The sequence below is a fragment of the Cryptomeria japonica genome, chromosome 8 (assembly GCF_030272615.1).
Source record: "Cryptomeria japonica chromosome 8, Sugi_1.0, whole genome shotgun sequence".
Lineage (NCBI taxonomy): Eukaryota > Viridiplantae > Streptophyta > Pinopsida > Cupressales > Cupressaceae > Cryptomeria > Cryptomeria japonica.
Window position 1 is genome coordinate 152976744 of NC_081412.1, and position 27971 is coordinate 153004714.

Genomic DNA, 27971 nt, shown 5'->3' on the forward strand with positions numbered 1-27971 from the left:
TCCTTGGTGTCAGAGAAGGATTTCCACAAGGTGATCACAAGGTAGGATTTTCTATAGACCTAGATAGAACAACATACTTTGAAGAGGCAAGCGCCTCTGTAACAGAAGATATGGATCAAAATAACTGTAAGGAAAAGAATGAGTTAGATGACCTCCCTATTGAAAGAGAGAATTCAACATTACTCATGGAAGAAACTGAAGAAGTAAATATAGAAGAAGGAGAAGTTGTACATAATATCCACTTAGCAAGGTCCTTAAACCAAGAAGAAAAGGAAAAAATCATGCAGTTTTTCAAACAATGTCCTATGAATTTGGCTTGGTCCTATGTGGATATGCCAAGCTTGGATCTAGAATTGGTATTACGTCATTTACCTTTGCTACGAGGAATTAAATCGTACAAACAAAAGTTAAGAAAGATGTATCCACAAATTGCATTACTAGTCAAAATAGAACTCCAAAAGTTGCTGGATGTGGGCTTCATTTGACCTATTGACTATGCAAAATGGATATCCAATCTGGTACCTGTGACTAAGCCCATAGGGGGCATAAGAATCTGTACCAACTTCTGAGATCTAAACAAAGCATGTCTTAAGGATGATTTCCCATTACCCAACATAGATATGATAGTTGACTTAACTACTGGGAATGAAATGCTTTCTTTAATGGATGGTTTCTCAGGATACAACCAAATCTAGATTGCACTGAAAGATCAACACAAGATGACATTTACCTATCCATGAGGGACATACTGCTGGAATGTCATGCCGTTTGGTCTTAAGAATGCAGGAACAACATATCAAAGGGCTATGATGATGCTATTTCATGACATGATCCACAACATCATGGAAGATTATGTGGACAATATTTTGGCTAAATCACATACAAGAGAAGGTCAACTTGGAGTCCTTGCAAAGATATTTGATCTATTAGAGTAGTACAATGCTAGGATAAACCCCAAAAAGTGTGTGTTTGGTGTAACAATAGGCAAACTGTTAGGGTTTATTGTGTCTAACAACGCAATTGAAGTAGATCCTACAAAGGTCAAAGCAATCATGGATATGAAACCTCCATCAACACTTAAGTAGTTAAGAGGGTTACAAGGAAGACTACAACCCATAAGGAGATTCATAGCACAACTGGCAGATAAATGTCATCCATTCTAGTATTTACTCAGGAAAGGATTTACCTTCAAATGGACATAACAGTGCCAAGAAGCTTTCCAAGCTTTAAAATATTATCTTCTAAATACTCTAGTGTTAGTTCCACCTATTCCAGGAAAACCCTTACTTCTATATATATCGGCAACAAACTCATCTTTAGGAGCCTTGTTGGCACAACATGATGATCAAGGAAAGGAAAGAGAAATCTACTATATAAGTAGAACCTTAATTGGATATGAAATTAATTACACTCCTATAGAATGATCTTGTCTAGCAATGATTTTCGCATCTCAGAAACTTAGACATTATATGCCAAGTCACAAAGTACAACTCATAGCATGCTTTGATCCACTAAAATATTTGTTAAGCAAAGCAACATTGACTAGAAGATTGGCTAAGTGGGTCATGATTTTAAGTGAGTTTGATATAGAATATGCGGACATAAAAGAAATGAAAGGGCAGATTATAACAGATCAGTTAGCAGAGGCTCCTTTACAAGACAATCACCCACTACTAATAGAAATTCCTGATGAATTGGTATTTACATTGACAACATATAGCATGTGGAAATTATACTTTGATGGGTCATATACAAATCATGGAGCTAGAGATGGGATTATTTTCATCACCCCTCAAGGTGATTCTGTCCCTAATTCATTTAGAATAAATTCTCCCTATACAAACAATATAGCTGAATATGAATCTCTGATCATAGGACTTCATATCGCTGTACAGTATAAGATAAAATAATTACAAGTCTATGGTGACTCACAACTAATTGTAAATCAAGTCAATAATGACTATAACACAAAAGATGATAAACCGCTGCCTTATAAACAAATGGTAGAAGATTACAAAGAACATTTTAGTAACATCACTTTTGAATAGATTCCAAGGATACAAAACAAGGTAGCTGACACCATGGCTACAGTAGGGTCTCTATTAAATATGCCTAATAATAAAACTCAGTTTGAGTTTATTGTAGAACAATTGATGATACCGACATATGAGATTCCCTCGTCAGAATATGTATGCGCAATTGTGGGTGCATAATCCCCATGGTATAATGAGATATACACATACTTACATACTCAGTATATGTCTCCTAATTTGTCTAGAAATCAAAAGAAAAATCTTATTCGTTAGGCATCCAGACACACTATTATTGCTAACACATTGTATAGAAAGGGCTTTGATGGAACCCTTCTCCAATGTCTTGATGAAAATGAAGCACAAATTGCCCTAAAGGAGGTACATGATGGAATTTGTGGGGCGCATCAAAGTGGCCCGCCATTGTCAAAGAAATTGTTAAGAACTGGATATTATTGGCCAACTATGGACAAGGATGCTAATAAATATGTACAAAAATGTAAACAATGTCAAAGGCATGGAGACCTCATTCATGCACTGACATAGGATCTTCAACCTATTACATCACCATGGCCGTTTTCACAATGGGGGTTGGATCTGGTTGGTAAAGTCAATCCTACTTCTTCCAATGGGCACAAATTCATCTTAACAGATACTGAGTATTTTACTAAATGGGTTGAGGTAATTCCCCTTACATACACCACTGGAAAGAAAATAGAAAAATCATGCTTAATTACATTATTTGTCGATACGGGATTCCCATGTGCATAGTGATAGACAATGGATGTCCTTTCAAAAATCAAGAAATGAGAGAATTGTGTGACAAATTTCAAATACGACAGAGATTTGCAACACCATATTATCCAGAAAGTTATGGACAAGCAGAGGAAACAACCAAGACAATATTGAAGATCCTTAAGAAAATTGTCACTGACGTAGGACGAGATTGGCATCTCCAGTTAAATCCTACTCTTTGGGCTTATGGAACAGGAGTACACACCCCTACAGGAGCAACACCATATTCCTTGGTCTATGGTACATAAGCAATACTACCTATTGAAATAGAACTACCGTCTTTAAGGGTCTCCTTAAAAAACATCATATTAGAGGAAGACTATCGGGTTGTAAGATTACAAGAGCTAGAAATGCTCGATGAAAAGAGACAAATTGCTTTAAATCATTTGTAAGGTTACTAGAACAGATTGAGAAGGACTTATAATAAATGAGTATGCCTAAGGAATTTTGAAGTGGGAGATATATTTCTCAAGGAGAACCAAAGGAACCTAGCAGAACGAGAAAAGCCAGGGAAGTTTGAACCTAACTGGCTAGGTCCTTTTATCATAACAAGGGTTATAGGCAATGTAGTATACAATTTGGCTACCATGGAGGGAGATCCACTCTCTGACCCTATGAACAACATGCACCTTAAACGATATTATATCTAAGGGATGGGTTAGTTTAGGTTTTACTTTCCGCATTGCATATCATTTTATTCAAAAAATTGCATCGCATATAGTCTCTTTTTTCAAATGCATCACATTCATAAAATTTCTGCATTAGCATATAGCAACATCAATAAAACAAGGCAATTGTCCAAGCTTATCATCTGTTTGCGTTCAAGAGAAACAAGGGTCATCTCCTTTATTAGATATTCAGACATGAAGTCTTTGAGGTCCTAAGGTCATTCATTTTCAACATTACCCTGTGATGACGCTTTACTTATGGTTGGGTAGTGATTTCACTATTTGAGACTTGTTAGCCCAAAATCTATCAATTGCTATATCTCAAACATATTAAGAAAATCTCTAATTCATTCTAGACACCTAGTTGATCATATGAGTAGTGAAAAATCTAAAATTCTACTTTAGCGCCGCTGTAATTTTCACACCCAAGTAGGTTTCATTACTTACAAGTCAAAGAAAGAAAAAAAGAAAAAGAAAAAGTGCTATGCCAAATATTCATCTCAAGACAAAAGAACAATGATATATAACTGAAGTATCACACATACAAAGTGCAACAAAAAATATTGACTATGGGAACATGCAAGTAACTCCATCAGGGCTATGAACGCCTACTGGGAATGGAGCAATATTTGAGAAATTATAGTCTATAACCTTGTCAGAGCTCTAAAAGCTTGTTGGCAGCGAGGCTCTATTCGAGATGATTTTGAAGTTAGGATAATCCATGTAGTTAGTCATATAGGATGCTAAGGATCTTTAGTGAACACAAGAGCAGGAATTAACTCATTTGCACACACATGAGCAAAAGAAGATCAAAGTTTCAAGAACCAATGGGGAAGTTTTCCACGTCTCCATTTGTAAATCCTAGTCACTAAGTGTGTCAATTTGGATGTTCCAAGGGACCTTAAGGATTGATTGACCACTTATCTACTAAATGTTTTGTACCTCCAATTCAATTGGTGTATTACAAAATGCTAAACAACACACAGTCATTCTTGTTCGAATAGGAAAAACATTTTCATCATGCATATTGCATTAACATAGGTCATATCGAAAATTCATTGTCTCTGCATGCATTCTGCAGATCATTATATCACACAGGCCTGCACACTAGGGGCATAACTACGAAAAATTCTAAAAATCATTTAAAGTCATGAAAAAATCCTAAAAATCAAATACGATCTTGAAAAAATCAATCAAAAACATTCAAATAGGGGAGAACATGTAATCCAAAAACATTGGGAAAATATTTCAAAAATTCAAAAACAGTGAAAAATATAAAATCCAAAAACATGGGAAAATCCTTCAAAAATCCAAACACATTCGGAAAGAGTCATGAAAAAATAAAAAAACATATGGAAAAAGTCTGAAAAAATCAATAAAAAACATTCAAATATCGATCTACATAATCCAAAAACATCGAAAAATCTCTTGGAAAAGAACTAAAAATCGAAAAAAATAAAATAAAATAAAAAACTTGCAATAAAATGTCTCGCAAGAATCAAACACCCTAGCAGATATCCAACAAATGCTTTGCACGAAGTTAACAAAGGATACGACTATCCAGTCAAACATCTGCAATCAACTGATCAAACTATCTTATCAATCATATCATATCCATATCAAGTGATCATTATCTTGTCTTAAACAAAAGAGGATACACTCAAAATCAGACAGGTCAGTCTTAAACAAGGTCCACAACTTTTTGAGATAAGACATTATCAACCATCACATCAAGCAATAGAGAATGAAGGCACAAGGCTAGTATAGCTACTGAATTTTGTCCAGGCCAGTCTTTATCTTTTATCATTTGGTGATAGATTATGTTCCTATGCTACTCAAGGATGTCTACAAGTGACTAGAGGAGCCATAATGGGCATTATATTTTTCTTTGTTTGCTGTTTGCGGTGTGAACCAATGAAGTTCTAGGGAAATTTCTCTAGTGGGTGTCTGTGATAGGAGCATTCAACTATTGAATGCCACACATACCTTGACCCCTAGTGTATTTCCTAGAATGGAGGGGTTCACTCCTTGTTTGCTATGTGTTTGTTTCTTCAATGAGATATCTTTACATATTGTTTCCTTATACCCTGATGTGCTAAGCTCCATTGTTCAATAATAAGGCTCAATGATGAATATATATTGTGCAATAAATAAATGACACAGGTTCGTGATTCAACCTTTCTCATTCTCATCTCATCTATTTATTGATAATTTGCCGATTTCCCATCTTCTTTCTAAATCATATTCTTTTCTAACATTATTCTTTCATCAATCTCTTTTTTATTTCATCTTAATAACATTTCTTCAAGGTACATCTGAGTTAAAAGATTATTTTGGCATTATCATACAAAAACAAAGTGCATCCATATAATTCAAAATGCATCCATATAGTTTAAAATGCATCTATATAGTTTAAAGTTGCATTCATCTAGTTTAAATTGCATTAAACCAATGAATTCATAAGATCATTCATAAATCATATAGAATCATATAGAATCATATAGAAAGCATTAAGCTATTGCATTCATAACATCATTCATAAATCATATAGACACGTATCACATAACTCATTGCATCATGCAACATACATGGAAAACAGAGCATAATAGATTGCTACCAAAAACCTGCATATCATATATACATAACTCAAAAATGATAATGTGTCCAAATACAATAATCATAAATTAGCCCGAAGGCTCAAATAACATGATCTAAATGTCTCAACCAACACTACCTCTGTCAACAGGTGGATCCTGCCCACTAGATCCTACCCCAGGATGTCGAGGTGGACCCATGACGCCACCACTATTGGTCCTCCATGTAGAAGTCCTACTGGAACCAAAATGAACTCTGTTTATGGTGAAAATGGATAACAATAATAACAATATTGAAAGGCTAAATGAATTCAACCACAAAACCCTAGCCTAACAACAACAAAGATCCACCATAACATATGAAGATTACCTAAGACAATGCAAATCAAATGAAATCACAAAGATTATACCATCACATGTCCAATAGGGTTTGGATCTCCATTCTTCCTATCTCCATTGATCTTGCTTGATATATTTGCTCTCATATTTTATGTGCACAAGAGCTCAACAAAGAATGGAAATGTGGTTGCAAGTAGGATCGCCTATGTTCAAAAGCATAGTGTAGTCAAGTAGTCAATGGGGCTAAATGCATAGTGAGTGAGTTTTGTGTAGATTGATTGATTAGGGTTTGATAATGAAGGAAGCATCTCCTTATATAGAAGACACTATATGAAATGGAGGGATAAGATTGAGAGGTGTAAAAGGAGGTCGGCTATGATTAGAGGGTAGGTAAAAGAAATAATAAAATAATGAAAGGGGTAGGTAGTGTATGAATTAAGAGATGAATGACATGTGTCATGGGTAGAAAAGGTTAATGAATTAATTAAATAAATAAAGATTTATTTAATTAATAGAAGAAGTGGGATCAATTAAATAAATAAGATATTTATTTAATTTAGGAAAAGGATAATTTAAATAAATAAATGTATTTATTTAAATGAGAAATAAGGCTAGAAGAGGATAAATGAATTAATTAAATAAATAAAAATTTATTTAATTAATAGAAGAATTAGGCTAAAATAATTAAATAAATAAAATATTTATTTAATTAGACTGGACAATTTTAGGTGTCTACAAACTCTAACCTCACTAAAGCTAGGAGCTCTCTGTCCCTTAGGTACAGTGTCATAGTAGAGCTGTCGATAATAAAAATCCTCCTGTGCAACGTAATAGAGTCTATCAGACTGTTTACGTGCATCAGTACTTTGAGCAAAATGCTGATCATAGGCAGCGTGAATCATTTGTGACCATCTCACTGCCTCATCTCTCTCCCTTTGGAGATGATCTCTCTCGGTATCTAATGCACCATAGTCTATGCGGAATGCCTTCTGCTCAGTATCTCGTCATTGCCTAAGTCTGGCAACCTCGTCCTCTAGACTCTAGATCTGCACTTTGAGAATCTGCGGATCATCATCATTATACCTGTCACCACCCTGTCCTCCTCCCCCCTCTATAGTGGGAATGTCCTCTAGCTCTAGCATATCATCATCATCCCCATCCTCACTTCTTGATGACTTTGAAGAATCATCATCGTCTCCGTTGCTCATAGACTTGGTGTCTGCACCAATGTCTACGTCCTCATCTCCTCCCTCATCTCCTCCACCCTCCTCTCCTCCTCCTCCCTCCTCTCCCCTGTCATCTCCCCTCCTATCCCCCATGTCAATCCTTAGTCATTGTCTAGGATGTCATATTTGTTGTGCTATGATCAGAACAGTCAGACCAGTCAGTGGAATAGGCCTATGTCCGACCCACCATGCATCATACTCTGGAGTAGTCCCTGGATCTGCTGCACCTACACTCCAACCCTAAGGTAATGCCTAAAGAGAATTGAACTCAACAACAACAACATGTGGCTGTATGCATACACCCCAATCAGAACCCTCACGAGAAACATGAGGAAAGTACGTTGTAACAACAAGTTTCACCTGTATCTCTCCAAACTGTTTGAGTACATGTCCTGGAAGAGACATCTCAATGATCCTCTAAGTCTCAATGGTCCTCCCAATAAGATATCTCTGTTGTCTGTAGAAAGGCAAGTGTTGTGCATCATCTGCCCAATCGGGGCAATCTAATTATGGTCTCCAAATGAAATGCTGCAAGATATCAAGTTGATGTTGCCAGTACAAGGTGTTACTCGAACCCCTGTGTCTAATACCCGGTGTGTATCTGTATGCATAACGCTCACCAGGCTGCAAGTCAACATGAATAACAAGTCTAGAGATAAAAATGTGCTCCCAGGCCCAAGTATGGAGCAATGTCACACGACAAATGATAGATCGGTATCCCAGGTATACAATGCCATGCATCTAATAATAAACCATGGCTAAAAGACAAGGACCCCAAGCATATACTCGATGATGAACAATCATATCATGGAGCACTCTGCCCCATCCAACTAGAAATCCATGACCTCATCTGTCAGGAATCAACAAACCACCTACGATACTGCATAATACGATAGTCAGATCATCATAGTCCAATCGAGCCCAAGGGATATCATAAGGTCCACTGATCTGTAAGCCCTGCTCCTCACACTCAAAAAGGTCACATATTCCAACAACGCCATCATCATGATCATAGACAACTCTCTCACCATGAATGGAAATATGCAGTATACGCCAAACATCCTCCAAGGTAATCTATGCCTCACTAATAGGAAGATGGAAGGAGCATGTCTCAGAATGCCATCGCTCTACCAATGCTATAATCAAGGCCCTATTGGTTGTAACCTCTGGAAAATGTAAAACATAATATAGTCCAAGATGTCGAATATGTGCAATCTCCTCCTCAAGTAAATCAACACGAAGATCAAGTCCACTGGGTTTGCTCTATCGGCAGTATAACACTCAAATATTCTCCTGCATAAAGAAAATATTGAAAATGTCAGATATCGGATAACGAGATTACAAGAAATTATCAAACGCATGACAAAAAACTTCAACATACAACTAATGCGTAATGTTTTACACTTATGCATTACATTTTACACTAATGCGTTACAGTTAATGCTTATGCGTGACATTTAACATGAATGCGTGAACATATGAGCTAATGCGTGAATAGATTAGTGTATGTGTAACAACTACAACCTATGCGGTACACTTAAGCTCTTATGGTACATTTAAGGCAAATGCATATCACTTACTGCTAATGTGTTAAAACTGACATGCGAATGCGTAATGATTGAAAATTAGGTCCTCGGAATTTTTAAGGCAAAACATATAGAAAAATATGATGCCGCTAGTCTCCGAAGGTCTCTGATAAGAACGTACTCGGTTAGACAAGTGCATTCGTGCCCTATAGCCAGCCATGATGATCAAATACTCACAGGAAAGCACAAAACTCACAAGGATTTCCACGAACTCACTACAATGCAAATGAGCAAATGAAAAGCTAAAATCTCTATTTATAGCTCAAAATTAGGGTTTTTTCCACCTCAATGCCCGTGGCCCCCGCCAACTTCAAACAACTTGTAGGCTACTCAAATGATCTCGAAATTGCATGAAACTTCACACAATTGCTCATTATACTGATATCGAAAATATGGCCTCAATTTCCAAATTTTTTGACCACTTTTTCCAAGGGGGCATATTTACACTATACAGTGATACCAAGGCATACTGGGGCATAATTTTTTCGTTGTCTTTGAAACAATGTCATTCTGACTTTGTCTAAAAGAGGGGCAAATGTAAACACCTAAAAATGTCTCATTGATCATGTACTAATTATTCGTATAGTTGATTAAATAATTCTTTGATTATTTAATTAAATTAATTAGTCACATTCTTCTAAATTCATATTTCCTCATCATCTTACTAATTATTCTATCATCATTTAATCATTTTAACCATTTTCTAATTAAATATTTATTATTTAATTAATTCTAATTAATTCCCCAATTTAAATAATCTTTATTATTTAAATAAATTCTATTTTCAATTTCTATCTCTATTCAGTTAATCAATCATTAACATTTCTAAATATTAATTAAATATTTATTATTTAATTAATTGCGATTTTAATCCTTTAATTTGAATAATCTTTATTATTGAGTTAAATTCAACTTCTAAATAATTAAATAGTTTCTTTAAATTAATTAATTAATTCTTTTAATTTCATTAATTCTTCTATTTCCATTAATTCATCTAATTTGATTCTTCTAATTTCTTTTAATTTCATTTAATTCCAAGTTCAAATTCTATTTCTTCTAATTTCTCCTAATTTCAAATACATGTGCATGATTTCAAAAATCAAATTGAAAATCAAAGTCAAGTTCTAAATATATTCAAATAACAAATTGAATTTAAAATAAATTCAATATTTGAATTAAATCTCATGCAAAGATTAAATTCAAAATATAAGTCAAAGTGCAAGCATATGCTAAATTAATTAATTCAATTAATTAATTAATTAAATCATTATCTTTCCAATCTCTATTTTTATCTTCCACTCTTCCACTTTGCTTTTTTTTTTTTTTCAAAAAGCTTTCAATCAGGCCTGGAATTTGACATGCTAAATGGCCGTTTTTTCACTTTTGAACTGTATTTGACAGTTTAAAAAATTAGTAGAACATATGCATTGACATGCTATTTTTTTCTAAAACCGTATAGATGACACTTCAAATTATAAATAAACCGTAAAAAAATATAGTATGTAATATATATCATAGAATATTATTATTTGTAATATTGATATATATTAGTTTAGAATGTTTATTATGAAAATAGAAATTTATTTAGAATATTTTGAAATGGAAGGATGTAGTTATGAATTTTAACAATATATTCTATTTTTTTATATATGAATTTAGAAACTTAGACAAATTAATTTTTTAAATATATTTAATAAGATTGTTATAGAAACTTGTCATAATATATATAATTTTAAAATTTTAATGTTTATTATTTACTTAAATAGTAATTATTAATTGATTATCATTTAATGTTAATATATAATATATAATATATATTAGTGTATTAATTTAGAAACTTATTTAATAAATTTAAGATTTTTGCATATATTACTTATTTATCATTATTTTCTCATTAAGACAATGATTTTCATTTCTTCCCAAGAAAGATGTGCATTGCATTCTGGTGTGGCTTTAATCTTCTACTGAAAGCCATTGAGATGACTAAACCATCATCAAAAATTCATATGACAGGTAAGGGTGACCGTCAAATTCCAGGCCTGCTTTCAATCAGTTAACTATTCCATTTATTTTAATTGAATATTTCAATTAATTGATTAATTACATAATTTCTTTAATTCTCTCCAATCATTCTTTTTCTATCTTTTAGTTAGCTTTTTCTAAATAAAGCTTTCTTTGTCATCCTCTTTATTTCCTCCAATCATTCTTTTTCATCTTTCAGTCAACTTTTTCTCAATCAGTTGACTCAATTAATCTATTCAATCTATTCTGTTTCACCTCCAAATCAGCAGTTCAACTATCAATCTTCATGTGAGCTCACCTAAGTTCCATCTCTTGATCAATTTGTTCCACTTTTCAATCAATTCTCTCCAATAATCTATAAATTGAGCATTCAATCTCCATTTTCAACAATCATGAACTTCGAATCTTTGTGTCAATTACAGGTTGCCAGCGCAATATTTGAGAGCCATCATACCACAAAGAAGAGAAGAACAATGGAATCTATATGCGATCATGGAATACGGAGTTTGAATTGATTATTTTTCATTCCTATTGCTTGTTTGCATTATTTCATTGGTTTATTTAGAATTCTTTGATTATATAGGGATTCGTGATTTCTCTCTGTTTCTAATTGATTTGATAGATGAATTTTACTTATGACAATATCATCATCCATACAGATCATCAAAATAGTATATGTCCAATAGTGTCTAACATCAATAGTAAGTAACTAAAACACATGAGTAATCATCATCCAAATCATCAAATATAGTCTAGATAAGTCTATCAAGCATGAAATAAAAGTCAACTCTAGTCAAAATAGGTCAAGTCAAGGGTGGACACTACACAATCTTAAAAGGATTCAAACGTGAACAATTTCAAGGTCAAAGAATCAGATCTAGAGTAAATTGGATCACCAATGGTGATAAAGGATCTAGATTTTTCTTTAACTATATTAAATAAACAAATGCTAAGGGGAAATTTGAGGGAGTTTGGAATGAGGATATGATGTTGAAAGAACCTGAGGAAATTTTAATTTTTTTTTGGTTCTATTAGAAGCTCTTCTCTTTGGAAGGGAACTATAATGATAGTGAAGTGGCTAGACAATTTTGTAAGAGGGTAATTTTGAATAAAGATTAGTAAAATAGATGCAATTTTTTTGAGCAAAACATATTATCTAAAGACGAAAAAATCCAAGCCATTTAGGTGATGAAGAATGAGAAATCTCCTAGTGTAGATGGCCTAATTGCAAAAGTCTACAAAAAAAATGTCAATGGATAAGTGAAGATCTCCTGGAATGATATACTGAGGCTATTGAGAATGGTACACTTTGTAGTAATACCAATAGGGGTATCTTAAGGCTTTTACCAAAGAAGGGTGATAAAAAATTAATAAAATATTGGAGGCCTAACAGTCTTCTTAATGGATATTACAAGATCTTGGTTAAGATTCTATCCTTTAGGTTGATTGACATACTCCGCAATTAGTAATGCTCAAATTGGATTTATAAAAGGAAGGTATATCCTTGAAAACTTGATAACTAGCTGAGAAGCTTTGGAATGGGCAAGAGTATCTAAGCAAGAGGTTGGTATGTTTTTGCTTGATTTTGAGAAGACTTATGATAGAGTGGTTGTTTATCATTTTGACCCTTGAAGCTTTTGGGTTTCCTCCTAGTTTTTGTTAGAAGATTAAGACACTCTTCCAAGATGCAGTAGCCCAAGTTAAATATTCTCTCAAGATTTTGGGTTTCCTCTTAGTTTTTATTTTAGGGATAAGTTAAATATTTAATGATGAATGCAAATATGCAAGCATGAATGGATATTGTCAATAATGCTTGATTAGGTACCCATGTACAAACCAATGAAACTCTCAAAAAAGGAGAAAAAAGGAAAAAAGCAGTGGGAGAAAAGTCCTTTCCATAAGAGAGAAAAAGAAATGAAAAAGTGCACATGTGAATAATCATGAAGGACTCCACATGTTACCCAAAGTACTGAATCAATGACATAAGTGAAATTAATATCCCATTCATAGGAGAGAAAGTAAGAGACGATGTATACCCCCCATACGAGAGTAGCTCAAATATCGAAGATAAAGGTTCGAGGATGAATGCTGATGAAGAAACAAGAGCAGAAAACCATGTTCCTCCCTTGGAAAGAAACAGATCCAATGGCCAAGGTAGAAGAAACTCTATGAAAGGAGATGGAAGGAATAGTCTCATGATGGGTGCCATGGAAGACTACTCAACTATCTGATGCCAGATCAGCTAAAGCAAATCCAAACAATTGTGATGATACCTAATGAACAACCTTAGAAGGCACTAATGAAGATGTGATGATAAGAATGTTGAAGTTCGCATCAAAGGGGAAGTGAATATCCTAAAAAATGTCCCCAATGTCTACATGAACATGTGACTCAACAAATAACCCTACAACATTTGGTAAGAAGTCATCCCACAAACCTAAAACTAGAAGAGAATTATCAACCTACTAAACTGAATCAATGGGGGCCATGCATAAGACAATGCTAGTGTCATCAGAAACAATAGAAGATGTAGATTGAGATGCAGATGGTTTCTCAATGTAAGAAGTAGGAACATGAAGACGAGTCTCTAATTCTATAAGGACCCGCTAGTCCTATCCTTAGACAAACTAACATAATCAATTCCTAATTAAACCTAGCATACATTTATTAAAGACTACATACATGTGTCACAAATGAATAACAAATATAAGTGCAACATTTAACATTCAACATAATTTAAGAACTATAGTTAACAAGTATGAAGGAATAGGAAATATCATGACAAAATGGATAAATATTTCATTCAATTAGTTAGCGAACATATGAATAAGATAAATTAAAGATCATGAAAAACTACGACACACTATGAGCATATGAATAAGGACAACTTATAGTATTATTACCCTCTATTCCTAGCATTTAGTATTCATGGTAGAAAAACTAATCAATGAGTCATGCATATGATTAAGATTGACTATATATATACTAAGTTTAACGTGCATGAAGAACCTACGAATTTCCATGTTAAATTCAATGAACACAACAAACTAATGTTAATGTGCATAAGAACTTATCAAACTTAAATTAACATCATTAGACCATGCATTCGTAAAGGAAATAAAAGAGAACTCATCAAAGAAACACACAAGCCATGAGTCATGACACATGTTAGTAGGTTAGCGGGTTTAGTAGTTTTCCTTACTTTCAAATTAGTTACATCTCTCATGGCGACTTCTTGTCACATGTACATCATTAGAACTCATAGGTCATTTACATGGCTTACTTAGCCTAAAATCAAGAGACCTCATTGGTCTATTACAATGATTCATTAATACAACATGTACTTTTATTACATAGGATTTTACAATGATATAATATGAATCTTTGTCTCCGGATGTAGTGTCTTCCTTGCCATCAGACTCACCTCCATCTGCAATCTAGAAGACGAACATATGACCTAGGCATTTTATCCACCCAACCAAACAAAGCTTTCGGTTCTTGGTGTTCATGATAAGCTCCCATCCCTCACGATAGATTTTCCTAGCAAACCAATATCAACTGTCGGGAATGGAACCTGTGCATGCATGTAGTATCTAACAACCAAACTGCTGAACTTAGCTACATGTGTTATGACAAGGAGAAATTAAATAAGTTATTGGCCAATTTTAACCCTTTTGGGTAGGTGTAAATAACCTTCCTTGGTTTATCCCATAATCGAGCACATCTTTCCAATGGCATCCATCATTGACAAAAACTATAATTACCCCTCCCAGATAAATCTAATTAATTATTAATATTTTAATTCTTAATCATTCCAATTTATAGAACTTCATAATAAATAGACAAATCCCTTTGCATGTATATATACCTATATATTATTGATAATTTTAATTAATTTGGTATGAACAGAAGACAAATCTAATAGCTAATTCAAAACATAAATATCATTGAAGATAGGAAAAACTTAAGAAGATCTTGGAGAAAATCGACTTTCAGCAAGTAAGTGAAACACATTGGAGAAAGGAAGGAAAAATGGGGGTTGCGATTTAGCCATATAGGAATTGACTTTGCCTGCCAAACTGAACTTGCCTACAATCAACCTTAGCTAAGATAGGTTTTAATGTCTAAGCCACATAGAAATCGATTTGGCTCAGCCTACCCATAAAGAGTCCCCAGTTTGAATCTTGCCTGCAACATCAGTGATCTTGTCCCAGGTATCGATTTGGCTCATTCAGGAAACAAAGTTAACTATAGATATGAGAAAGGAAAATAAAACAAGTTCCAAGCTGGAATAATACATGGTGTAAACACAGAATATAAAAATTTGCAAGTGCTTTGTGCCTCAAAGAAATCGATTACACTCTGCCAGCTATAGCGATACAGGAAGATATAAAAAAAGATCAGTGAAAACCATCGATTAAACCAAATCATTGCTTGTTCAACAAAATAATGAAGTTTAGGTAAAATCTGCATGAAAGAAGGCGATGTAAATAGAAATCAAGGGCTCTTACCTTGCAAAGTGTGGAGGAAGGAAAGCGACTCTACTTGCAGAGCCCAATCTACCCAATTTGCCCTCTTCAGTCCAAAGAAAATCGCAGAGGTGGAAAGGAGAAAAGAGGAGAATGGAGGGGCTGTGATCTCTCTCTGCCAGTTAGACGTACTTCTCAGCTAAAGAAATCACCCCAAAGGAGAAATTGAATGGTTCACCTAAGTTCGATTTCATTTCTATTGTTCTCTCTTGCTCCCAAAATGGTATCTTTGTTCCATTTTTTAAACTCTTCTTGCCTGAGATAATCGATTCATAATGCATGGATCTGGATTGATAAAGTAATGGTGAAAGGAGAGTTGAAGTGAGGAGAATTGATTTTTGATTAGACAGTTATTAACGCACAACTTATGCATTCTAACCTAACCCTCCTTAATTTACACAAACTTATAGGCAACTTAACTCTTGTTTTCAAATTTTAAATTATATTTTAATCTTTTAATTTTATTTTTCAAATTTAATAATCTAAAACCGCAAAATATTTTATTATATTTTACTTACTCTTTAACTTTTACTTATTTATCAATTATAACTCTTTAAATTTCAATTTAATAATTTAACTTTCAAATGTCAAAAATTCGAATTAAAATATCATTATATCTTGTTTATTTATTTGTAAGCCTTTAAATTGATTTATTTATTTTTAAGTTTAATTAATTGATTTAATTATTATTATTAATTGGTTATGCAAATATTTTCATTCCGTGAGTCATTGTTGACGAGCTATGAGACCTCTCCTCGGTCATATGTCTGTGTTCGACGCTCGATCCTGCATCCACTTTGTATTCAACAAAATTGTCAGATCATCATGATATATAATAATTCATAACATAATTAACATTTCACCACATAAATAATATCACATAAAAATAATGTTTTGAATTAAATAACATCGTCACATTAAAATAATATCGTCAAGCATATCATAATGCGAAATGTCATTAATAACATCAATGTCTAATGAAATAAATTAATCTTAAAAAAATAATAGTCTAGTATTGGTCATGACATCCTTCCCCACTAGGAGGAGACATCGTCCTGATGTCTTATTTCATTAATATGCATGAAATAAAAATGAAAATAATAAGTGAGTCCATCAAAGTAAATGTAGGAAAGAACGCTCAATATCCTTAGTGTTTTCCCATGTAGCACTGTCCTCTGAATATTGGTCCCATTGGACCTTATATTGCAAGATCTCTCTTGTGCAACTGAATAGTGCGCCTATCAATAATTTGAGTGGGCTCCACTAGCACCACCTTGGGGTCCTGTAATTGTAGTACACACCAATCAAGAATATGAGAAACATTTGGATGAAATGGCTTAAGCAATGAAACATGAAAAACATTGTGAATCCGAAAAAGAGCAGGCGGTAGAGCAAGTCAGTAAGCAACTGGATTAACTACTTCTAGGATGTGTAATGCCCGCCAAAATACCCTAGAGAAATACACTAACTAACATGCAAATAGAGATAATTTCTTTGTTCAAACTTCCACTAATGCAACCATTACAACCAACTACTCCATGTACAATAAACATCCATCATGAACATAATCACAAAACACATAACGCAAGCGGAAATAAACACAACACATCTAAGCATTCCCTAGGGTATCTCAACACCATTACTAAATTAACCATAAAAAATATAATATAACATCATAAACATGATAACACATTTACTATCATGATCCTATGCATTACTAATTCTAACATTAACTATTCTTTCCATGCATACATGCTCATTCACCATCCTACAACATGAATATTAACCATCCTCTTTAAGTTCATTTTAAAACACTAATACCAAATGTTCCTAACCCCAATCATCTATTCATTTCTAACATCATAATCTAATTCCAATATAACTTATCACATGATACCAAATGTATAACCATTACTCCAGTAATAAATCCATGTCACATGATAGATCATTATATGCTCCTAATATGCTATCATTGTTTACATGAATACAATATCCTTTACAAAAAGGAACATAGTTTTCATTTACATTACATTTATACCATGAATCAATACATACATATGCCATATAATCATATACATCAATCTGCTACAACCATCTATCCATAGATGAAGAGATAAAAGATCCGCATCCATGCAAGAGAATCCAACAAAGCACATCCCAATGAAGAAGGCATCAAACCACTCGACCATGTGGAACCATAAGGAACCACCCCCCGTGCTAGGAAATGACACAAGATCCCACTCATACTCTAGATCTAGGTCGACACCTAACAACCAAAGAAAAAACCAACACAAACAAGTGGAAGATTGCAAATCATAAAATCTCCAATACGAAACCTCCAGAGGCAACACATCAAACAAGACTCAAGGCACTAGGACCTACATGTAGGGAAAATGGTGTCATCACATGCGACAAATGGGAACCTGGGCACACCTCTCGACCATCCTAGATGCACATGTGGAGCCATCTCAACCTTAATAGGGTAAGGGAGATTAGCTTACCTGGCTTGCCAAGGCCTTCCCAATCCAATCTCGGATCTCTACCACTAGGCAAGATAGAGAAGCCACCAACCATTTCTTATCTTATTAAGATGAACTATTCTACCCAAACCCAAGATTTATTAATTAAGTTATCACTTGATTACAAAGTCAAACTCCCAATGAGATATCTAGTGATCTAGACCTCGGGTTACCTAGCCGTCTATCCCCTTGCAATCCCAATCACTTACCTGGAAGCCCACTCCCCCCTAGCATGTACCTAGACCTTAGGGTAACAACCAAGAAATGCATAACATAAAATATCTCAACATGACCATGGGCTCACAACAATACAAGACCTGGTATACCAAGGTGTCAAGTCAACCAATAACATCATTTGCACATAGCAGCCTCATAGACAAGGCACAAAATCCAACATATAAAAATATAACAAATGAGCCCGGCTAAAATAATCATACATAACCAAATAAAGCCAAATTGATCTATAAAGAGTCAATGAAATAGTCCTAAAACATCTCAGGAATCAAAAACAGCCTCTGGGTAATCGAAAAACCAAATCAGAAAACTCAGAAATGCATAAAACTGACTTAGAAGGTGAAAACATAAAGAATAGCGCATCCGATCGACATAATAGCGCATATACAAAATCCTGCAACACATTTGCTAACTATTTTAGTGTATATAAAGAACGGAGTAAAACTTTTATAAAACCTTTGGGCTCATTTACGATAGGAAGTTCATCTGCGATAGGAAGTATAGCTCCTGCCGCATTTACCACCTAGTCTAGCGCATTTACTCAAAAAAGATGGAAATCGAACATAAAATCACATGGACAATAATAAATTTAAAAAATACTCTCAAAAGAGTCGCAAATGAAAACCAAATCTAATAATCCAACCAAACAATTCAAGTGAAACCAAACATGGCTCAATCGGGGTAAACCAACACAACAAGCATACATAAGAAGTCCCCTGTATCAAACACGGAAAGCCTTTCACGACAAACACAACATATATATAAATCAAGCCCCTTATTAAAATTTTATTCCAAAGCATAATATTAATATCCAAATGAATTTTCATTTATCCTAGCCAAAACAAACATCACAGACACTGAGCAAACAATCTTTTGAAAACTAAATGCGAGAAGCATAGGCTAAATCTCCAACTTGGAATAATAGGAGTTATGGCAAATGGAATTCGATGAAGATAAATACAATACTTCAACCAAGCCAAACAATCTTCAAGCAAAACCCAATTCAAAACCAATGCCACAACCGAATGTGTAGAAAATTCTTCCCAGAAGCCCACCTGGGTGAATGCACAAAAAAATAATTAAATAGAAATCATAGCCAAAACCATACAAAAACATCAACCAATAGAAATATTACCAAAATAATATATTTCCAACCTACCATACCATATATCAACGCACAAATAATATAAAATAATATTTATCTAACTTACCAAGCTCACAACCAATGGTAAAATATGGTAGGTAGAATAAACAATTAATTAAATAACCAAGAGGGTAAAAAGGCAATTAAAATAATATAATCATCCAATATAATCAAACCACGGGCATAAATAATTATAAAGCCCACTAATTAAATAGTCAAAGGAATATAAATAAATAACCTCAATTAATCAAATTAATAATAATTAATTAATTAATCCTTGATAAACCATAATGATATTAAATCATTATTCTAAATATAATACCAAAGGACAAAATAATAATAATAATTATTCCCAATTAATAATCACAAATTAATATTCAAATATTTATATCAACTATTTATTTAATTTATTATTATAAACTATACTAATTCATTAATTTAATTTAACATTATTAAACTATTTGAATCAATTTAATCAATTAATTAATAAAAATTAAACCAGTCAATAAACACAATTCTACACCACAAGAATAACCCAAGGAATCATGAGATGCTAAACAACAACTCACACCAAGACTCTAAACTGACAAGACAATCAACTTAAACCTAGAGTATAGAGTGGGATTTCATGTCAACTTTGATCAACTTGCCATTGGGATAAGACACACTCATACCTATGAAGCCAGCTAGAGTCGATGTCTGGTACCTGCAAACTTGTAATCACCAACACGTATAAAACAACATATACAATAATATTTCTTAAAATAAACAAACAAGTGAAAGAAAATCACAACGTCATATCATGCTCACGAATGAGCGGTATGACATCGTCCTTTATCACGAACGCAGTAGAGTTTTTGACGGTTAAATTTGTTGAAAGTCTGACATTTTGTCGTCAGACTATCGACAATTGTCCGTCATAAATTAGGCCCAAATGCGCTAGTGTTGGGAGGATGCAACGAAGATGAGAGAGCTCTATTCTTATCTGTTATTGGCTTCCAAGAGGAAGCCTAGTTTTGGGGGGGAGGATGTAGTACCCCTCCTCGTTTGAACTTATTAAACTCATACTTTACTATTGTTACTTTCAGTGGATACATTACCATTATATGTTATTCAGACTTATATGACATTATTTCATGCTTTATTTGGATATGAGATGCATAATTTATTTACAGTATTTCAGTACTTGTGATTTGTGGTATTTTATGGATTAGTGTTATGTACTGACACTTTACTTTATCTATGCAATGTGTAATTATATGTTGCATGTCTGCGAGTGTATTGGATGCAAGGGGATGATTTTCCTTCACACTCTCCGGTGAGACAGGGAGTGTCGCGATTCTCCTTCATCGGTGTGCATGTCATATATTCTATATTTGTATATATGCATATGTGGTTCGATGATGCAGGTCATTGCAGGTACAAGTACCAGGTAGATACATGGTATCGTCTCCACCTAGCTCTATAGGTCTGAGTGTGCCTTACTTGTCTGATGGGAGTGGAGGAGATAGTGGTTGACCCTAATTGTACCTCAGTTACACTCTTGTGAGTGTCGTCAGTCGGTCGTCCCTTTTGGTTTTGTTCGGCCGTCGAGTCAGTTTGCTTGACTTTTTTAGAATCTTTGTTTGGGTCTTCTCAGTTTGTGTGCCCTAGTAGATTTAATTAAATAATTGAGTTTATGGTGTCACTTTATAGTTAGCATATTTAATTTATGAAACATAATGCTTTAGTGATTATGAATTTAATTAATTAAGTGATTAAATTTAGTTGCAAATTGCTTTATATTAGAAATATAATTTTATTTAAATTTAGTAGTGATGCTCTGCGAAATGGACAAGGTTAGCAAATGACAAACAACACAAGACACAAGAAAATCGTTAGTGTTAGTCAATCAAAAACTAATCTAAACAGACATATCAAAAGAGACACTAAAATCATGATAATATATCTAACGAATGAAACAAAGATAATAAGACATCTCCAAATGCCTCTTAGCATGCTCTTAGCTTCTTCTCCCTTGTTCCTCTCCTCTCCAAGTTCCAAAATAGTGTAGCTCTCAACAACTTTTTGCACTATGGATGCTTATGGAGGATTGAGATTTGAGTATTTCCTCTAAATGTGAAATAAAAAGCTAAAATACTAGATGATATTAAAATGATTGATTTTAACCCAAAATAACAAGATTTTAGTTTGCTATGCTAAATGCTCTCTAAAATGCCTATAGGTTAAATGCATACAAGTTTTTAGGATCTGGATTATGAAGAAATGGGCTCTATTTATAGGGAAAATGGAGCAATGGATGGTTGAGATTGAATAATCTCAACAAGGGTCAAGATTGAATGATTTCAAATCCATGTGAGGGCTTTCAACTCAATCTTAGGATGACAAGTGTCAATGTGAGATAGGTTGAGAGGAGAGGGAATAAGCATTAAATGCTTGATATGACCTTGGGAGTTAAAGTCAAGGTTAGTTGAATGAATAAACTCTTTATTCAAAGAATAAAGCTTTTATCCAATGGATAAACTCTTGTGCAAATGTGAAAAGGATGAATATGGTCAAAACAATAAATGTTTGGGGAGACAAGTTTGAAATAACCATAAATAGTTATGTAAGAGCCATAAATGGTCATGTAAGAGCCATTAGTGGTCTTGGAAGACTTTGGGGGTTAATTTGTTGAATACACAAAACATTAAATGCTTTTCAAAGACTTTTGAAGTCTTTGAGAAGTGACTCCATTTTGCTTAGGAATGTGACAATAATTAGGGAATGGATTAGGCTAATTAGGAAGGGGTTAGAAGAATCTAGAAGGGGATTAGATTTTGCAAGTGGATTTGGTGGGTGAGGGAAAATAGGATTTTATTAAAAATAAAAAATTATTTATTTTAATAAATGTGTGCAAGTTGCATTTGTAGGAAAATGCAAGTGGGGGGGATAATGATTTAAATAAATGTTTTTATTTAATTTATTTAAAAGAGGAATAGGGGGATTTTAATTAAATAAATAGATTTTATTTATTTAATCGATTGGAATTTGATTTAATGAATGAATTAAAATAAATTGAATAATTTATTTAATTAATAGAAGAATGTTTGCGGATGAATTAATTAAATATTAATTTAATTAATTGATGGCTAGTGGATTTTTAATCACATAAATAGCAATTATTTATTTAATTAAGCTGGACAAATTTGTGTGACTACAAGTAGAAAATAAATTAGTTGCATTTATTATTCTCTAGATTTTAAAAATAAAATTTCCTTCCTTTATTAGTTTGCAAATTTCATGATTGTAGAAATGTAATTTTATTTAAACCTTAGTGGGAAAATAAATAAAATTAAATACATTTGTTGTTCTCTAGATTTCGAAAAAAAATTAGAAATAAATAAAATCAAGTAGATTTACTTTCCTTAGTTATTTTTTTTAGAAAGTTAATTAAATGGGAATGAGAAAAGAAAAAAAAAAGGGGAAAGTAATGATTTTTGGGAAATCGCATTTTCATTTACTTTTTGTGGGAATTAAGAAATAAAATAAAATCTTTTAGTTTTTAAATGGAATATTATATTTTGGGAAAAAGAAAAATAGTTTCAACCTAGAAAGATTTAGGTTAAACATATTTTTCAAAAAAAAAAAAAAAAAAAAGATTTTTGGGAGTTCACAGGAAAGAGGCAAAGGTCAGTGGGAAGAAATTTCAAATTTTCTTGGATGCATGTTGGAGAAGTAAGGATTGACATGGATATCTGATTAGGAGCTCTTCCTCAAGATCTCCAGGAAAACTTTCCAAGGTTGGATAACTTCTGCCTGGTTATTTATTTATTTTATATTAGCTCAAGTATTTCTCCTTTCTCTGTAGCTTCTGGTGTGTATTGTACAAGAAAATATGTTTGGTTGAGTCTTGATTTTTGTTTATATGTAAATGTTTTATTATTTCCTTTCTGTATTATTTAGCTTGATATTGTGAAATTATAGGGGGTTATGCTAGCAAAATTTTGCCAGATTTACCTTCCTTTGTTCCATATAATTTTCACTGTGTGCTATGCGATTCTGTGTTTTTCCTGGTTGTGGAAAGAAAAAAATAGGGGATTTAGAAATCTGGGTTAAAATTTATTTCTCATGTTTTGTGTAAGAAGTTTTTCCCTTCAAAAGAAATTTGGGTTTTTATCAATCTCATTTCTGTCTTAGAATTTTGAATCTTTTGGCAATATTTAATTTACCAGTAAATATTATATCTGGACTATGGTGTTAGGGAAGAAACTTTAGTAAATTTTATAAAAAAAAAAAATTATGTTCTTGCTGTGATTTATTTATACTCCGTTGTCTCAGAGTGGGAAGTGGAGGTTTTTTGGTTATATAACATTTGTTGAAAAAAATTTAAATTAAAAAAATAAAATAAAATGCCTAAAACTTTACCTTGGCCCCCATGTGTGCAGCATTGCGTGTGCAGGAATTTTTCGCGAATTTATAAATTTAATTTTAAAATTTAATATATATATATATATATTTTTAATATATGGCGATCTTTTAATATTTCTGGGATATTTGGGAATGGATTAAATCGTGAAATGTAGTTTTTTCTATTTTAATATATATATATTTAATATGACATATGTTTATATGATATTATTTGATGAATATATATTCATATAAATATATTATATTATTGTATATATAATTATATTGGAATCAATTTATTTTAATTTAAAAGCATATATTAGATTCTTTTATTTATTTAATCATGGATACATGTTAGGGGGTTAATTCTTTTATGTGTGTAAATTTAGCCTTATTGGACAAATGACAAACTCTGCTATTCTTTTATCAATAATGATGTATTTTCTATTGTTCTGGTATATCTGTATTTGCAAAGTATAAATGTTTTTTACTATTTTTAAAAAAAGATTGCCTGCTATGGATCTTTAGTATAAATGGTAGTTTTGGTAAAAGCATATTTACGTTGTAGATTTGGTTTTGAGTTGTTGTCATGTCGTAAAGATTGGTCATACCCCTTGGTCAGGTGTTGTTGTGTAAACTTGTTGATGTGAGCCATTGTGTGTTTTATTCCAAATGGTCAATCCTGGGTTTATGATTGGTGTTTCCTTCACCTGTAGTTTGTCAGGATTAGATATGGCTGCCAGTTTAGCCATAGAGTTCTCTTAGAGAGACCATTCTTGTTAGTGTCGTATGAGAGAGTGGCTTTCAAGCGGGGGCCGCACCCAAAGAGGATGGCATGATAACCCCTCGAGAGTCAGTTAAGAAGTGATAACCTAATAATTGATTAGGGGGTGGGTAGTTGAAATATTTAATTAAGATAATGTGCTTCGCACATGGTTGAGCGCTTGTATAGGCTCAGGATGTGGTGAGAAGGCCTGGAATGGAAAACCTACCACCTTGTCCTCATGAAGGGATTGGTAGGGTCCGCATGATGCTTAGATGGAGTCAGGGGTTCGGGAGAGGTTACCAGGATAACCCAGGATGGGGGCCGGGACCTATGGAGGCCTACCTAGGGTAGCCACCTTAAGCCATGCAATGACACTCTCTCCTTAGGGTCACTAGTGTTTATGAGTTGAGTCACATGGGTTTTGTGGAGTCATGTGGTACTGTTGTACTTGTTTGTTTTGATTGCTTGAGGGTCTTCTATTATCTCCCAGCAAGGTGGGGTGGTTCCACTTTGGGATCACATGGTCAGGTGGTAGGGCCACTTCCCATCGAATATCTGTGTTCATACCTTCATGCGAGGATCGGCTTCGCTGGTGTTTCTTGGTTCATGACTCTTGTATCAGCTCTTGTTCGAGATTATTGTATCATTGATACCATGTGGTCATTGTATCAGTAAACTATGTAATCCTTGGCATTGTAACCTATGTATTTCATTTGTATTATTGGAATCCATGTAATTATTGAATATTGTAATCTTAATTCATTGGAATGTATGTTATTTCAGTTATCTTTCTTCTTATGTGTAAATTGAATCATTGAAAATAAATGTATTGTAACACTTTACATCCTTCAATATGGAATTCAGTTTTATAAGAATGGTTTTATTAATTGCAATTGAATTTCCTAATTAGATGGATAATTGGATTAACCTTTTTTAGTTGTTTATTTTTGAAGTAATCTTCGTTGGTAACCCTTTAGGATAGCATGTGTTAGACTTCCGTTGTGTTAATAAATATACAATGTTATACTTAATGCACTTAATCTTTTAATTTTTTTTATTTCATCTTTTAGTTGCCTAGATGTGTTGTTTCGCTATAGGGTTCCTGGCGGGGCATTACATTTGGTATCAAAGTGAAGTTTTGACATTGGGTACTCTGGGTTTGTAGTGAGCCCATTCAACTTGACCTTTTTTCTTAGGTCTTAATGTTTGTGTTTCCCTTGTTTTATCCTTGCCGTAGATCTGAACCATTTTCTCTTTTGTAGTGTTAAGTCATGGCTAGGAAAGCCAATGGAGGTGGTCGTATGGGTGGTTGCAATAGAGGCAGAGGTGGAGGATGGGGCCGTGGTTCTAACCGTCACAGTCCTTCACCACCACCCACTGATGTGAGTGTCAAGCCGAAACAGTCTGTTCGTCAAGATTCACATCATACAGGAGAGCAAGTTACCGAAAGGGAAGAGCTGAGACAGATGTTTCAGGAGGTTCTGGCCAGGTTAGGCCCCAGGCCAGAGGTTGATCAGCCTATTCATGCTCAGGTTGAGGAGTCGCATCAGCAGGTTCCAAAAGAGAGAGAGAGAGAGAGAGAGAGAGAGAGAGAGAGAGAGAGAGAGAGAGAGAGAGAGAGAGAGAGAGAGAGAGAGAGAGAGATCACCCAGGAGGAGGGAGATCCCATCTTACCGAGATCCAGCTTCCTTGGGTCACATAAAGGACTTGATGAGGTCCAACCCTCCCTTCTTTGATGGTAAGGGTATTGGTCTTGAGGCAAAGACCTAGCTTATCAGTCTGGATCGGTGTTTCGCTATGTTCCCATACAGTAGCAACACCAAGGTGAGATGTGCTATCATGCATCTCGATAGTTTTGGTTTGATCTGGTGGAGATTAGAGGAGGAGAAGATCAGCGTGAGCATTAACACCATATCATGGGAGATATTTCTGGAGAGATTCAGGGCACGATTTCTCTCACCCCAGTGGAGGCAGACTCGGGCAAACGAGTTCTACGCTTTGCGTCAGTATGGTATGTCAGTAAACCAATTTAAGCACAGATTCTATGAGCTTAAACAATATGACGGGATTGGCAATGATGAGGCAATGCTTGTTCAACACTTCTTGAGTGGTCTAAATGACTGCATCAGTGGAGGAGTGAGAGTGTTTGAGCCAGCTTCAGTTGAGGTAGCCATGGCGAAAGCCAGGTTGGTAGAGAAGAACCTTAGCCATGCACATGGTGGTTAGTTAGGAGTGCAGATTGGTGGTGCACCTTTCAGTGGGCCTAGAGTTAATGGGAACCAGTCCCAGCCAGCTGCACCTTTTAAGAGTCCTCAGGCACCCGCTAAGGGTGGACAACATCAACAACATCAGCCGTCGAGACCGAAACAGTTCCAAGGCTAGCATAGTGGCAATTCTTAGTATAGGAAGAACAAGAACTGACAGAGGAGTAGACAAGGCCCTTCAGGGTAGTCCTCATAGGGTGCATCTCACGCACCTAGTAGAGGAAGCTTCCAGCAGTCCAGTGGGCCGATAGGATGTAGAGGACCGGGTAGGGGAGCTTGCTTCTCTTGTGGGCAGTTTGGTCACATAGCCGTGTAGTGCCCTCAACGTTCTCACCAGATTGGTAGTCAAAGGCCAGCAACATCAGAGCCTACAGTAGGGGATGCAGGTAGATCCCATAGAGTGTTTGCAATGGTTGATGACCGCTAGGATGATCATCAGGGTACAGTTATTGAGGTAGCAGGTGTGTTGTGTGGAATTCCTATCTCTGTACTCTTCCAGTGCTTTGAATTCTTTCATTTCTTCATCCATTGTGGAGCGGTGCGGACTTGCGTCTGCTAAGCAGGCGGATAGGTGGCAAGTAGAGTTGGCTACAAGTGTGTGTGTTTCTGTAGATGCCTTTATTCCCAGTTGTGAGTTAGACCTAGGAACTGTAGTTACCTCAGTTGACCCTCGGGTCATTCCTTTGGGTTGTTATGGAGTTGTGTTGGGGATGAATTGGCTTTCATCTCATTGTGCTCGTGTAGACTGCCGCAAGAAGATAATGGAGTGTTTAGATGACCTTGGCAAAGAAGTGGAGATTGTTGGAGTTTAGAGACCGATATCCCTATGTATGATTTCTGCTATGAAACTTAAGCAGTGCATGCGT